At 36.1% G+C, this 1,997-nt stretch overlaps 1 protein-coding gene across 3 annotated transcripts in view; it reads right to left on the reverse strand.

Annotated features, from left to right (window-relative positions):
* The window catches only part of LOC106871911 (tumor protein p63-regulated gene 1-like protein), a 92,270-nt gene that overhangs the window by 36,538 nt on the left and 53,735 nt on the right, over positions 1 to 1,997 (reverse strand). The window lies entirely within an intron of this gene.

Consider the following 1,997-nt stretch of genomic DNA (forward strand, 5'->3'; position numbering starts at 1 on the left):
ATATATATATATATATATATATATATATATATATATATATATAATGTGTGAGTGTGTGGGTGGGTGTACGCTTGTCCCCCACCACTGCTTAACAACTGGCACTGGTTTGCTTAAATTACCAGAACTTAGCTGTTCAGCAAAAAGACACTGATAACATAAGTCCCAGGCTTTAAAAAAAGTACTGTAGTCAATTTGTCTGACTAAACTCTTCAAGACAGTGCCCCAGCATGGCCGCATTTCAATGACTGAAAAGAATAAAAGAATATTATAATATCCCAGAGATAGATTTATCAGACACTCAGCCATTTGTCACAAAAGAATAAAAGAATGGAAAACTGAAATAACATTCCTTCAATGAAATTTCATTTCATTTCATTGTACCTGTGTGAGATCCTAACTTAAATCCAATAATCCTTTCTACTTATTATTTCATTCACTAAAGGTTAATTCTTAATACATTCCTCAAATAAACTTCTAACTATATACTCTTAAATTCCTGGTTTCTCTCAGCTGAAAAGTAGTTAGTATGTGAAACAGAGCCCTTCATTGTCATTCTCTCCTCTTATATCTTCCCCCTATTCTGTTTACTTCTTTTTAAAACACCACGGCTGACAAATCTGTTTTAAAAAGATTTATTATTAAAAAGAAAATTAAGTATATAACAAATAAAAATAAAAGTATATTCAATAAATTTTAAATTCACAAAACAAAACTTCATTTTTATATTTTCGATTAAAGGTATATAACAGCAAGGAATGTAGTTCTTTTCCTATTTTCCTGATGAAAATAAAATTAAAAACAAAAAAAAAGTATTTTCCTTCAATAAATAGAACAATACTAACATCTGGAGCTATATATCTTAACCAGTATTCACTGAAGATACTAAACCATCTTCCTCATTCAAATACTTGATGTGTATTCAAGTGGGGACCCAAAAGTAACTGGAAATGTTCTCTGTGGGACAAGCCTGTTGTATTTCAGGCTTCTGCCACTAGAAGCCACTTGATGTGACCCTTAAGCATCAGTCTGCCAACTGGCAGTGGCAAGTGTCAATTTTCAACACTTTATTATTCATTTTAAAAAAGCAAAAAAATCTGTATCCTGGTAAATCTGAGACTGGCAAAAATTCTGTTGAGCTCCCATCCCTAAGAGCCATGAGCACTTACTTGTTTTGTTTATGGTCAACCTGATTCTGCTAGCCACTTGGTAATGTAGAAGTGGAATCTGTTTTCGAAACCAAGCAATCACAGACAAGTACAGTTATGACAGTTATTTGCCTTGATTAAAACCATAATTAAATCTATGCTAATCTGCTTCAAAGTCTAGCAATTAAACTAATGACTATTATATTTCAATATTATCTCAACAGAAATGCAGTAACGAAAGGGTTAAGAAGAAAAATAATCAACAGAAGACATGAAAGAAGACCTCAATGTGGTCACTCTATATGCTAGAAATAATAGCCTAAATTTCCTTCAATCCACACCCTTTCAACTGCTTCTAATGTGCATCAGCCCAAATTTAGAGGTGTGTTTAACCCTTTCGTTACCAACCCGGCTGAAACTGCTTCTGGCTCTGTAGTACAAATGTCTTGTTTTCATAAGTTTTGAATTAAAATCTTCCACCAAACCTTAGTCACAATTTATGTTCCTAACACTAGCCTAATGATAAGTAAGTTATTTCACAAAATTCTTTGTTATATTTAAAATTAAGTGGACTGGCTCATGTGCGGGCGACACGACACATGAAATCTTTCGAGCGAGATCGTTGCCAGTACCCCTGGGCCGGCTCTTGTGCGGGTGACACATGAGGTTTTTCGAGCGAGATCGTTGCCGGTGCCCCTGGACTGGCTCATGTGCGGGCGACACATGAAATCTTTCGAGCGAGATCATTGCCAGTGCCCCTGGACTGGCTCTTGTGCAGGTGACACATGAAATGTTTTGAGCGGGACGGGATTGTTGCCAGTGCCCCTGGACTGGCTCATGTGCGGGCGACAC

The sequence above is a fragment of the Octopus bimaculoides genome, chromosome 12 (genome assembly GCF_001194135.2).
Source record: "Octopus bimaculoides isolate UCB-OBI-ISO-001 chromosome 12, ASM119413v2, whole genome shotgun sequence".
NCBI classification, from domain to species: domain Eukaryota; kingdom Metazoa; phylum Mollusca; class Cephalopoda; order Octopoda; family Octopodidae; genus Octopus; species Octopus bimaculoides.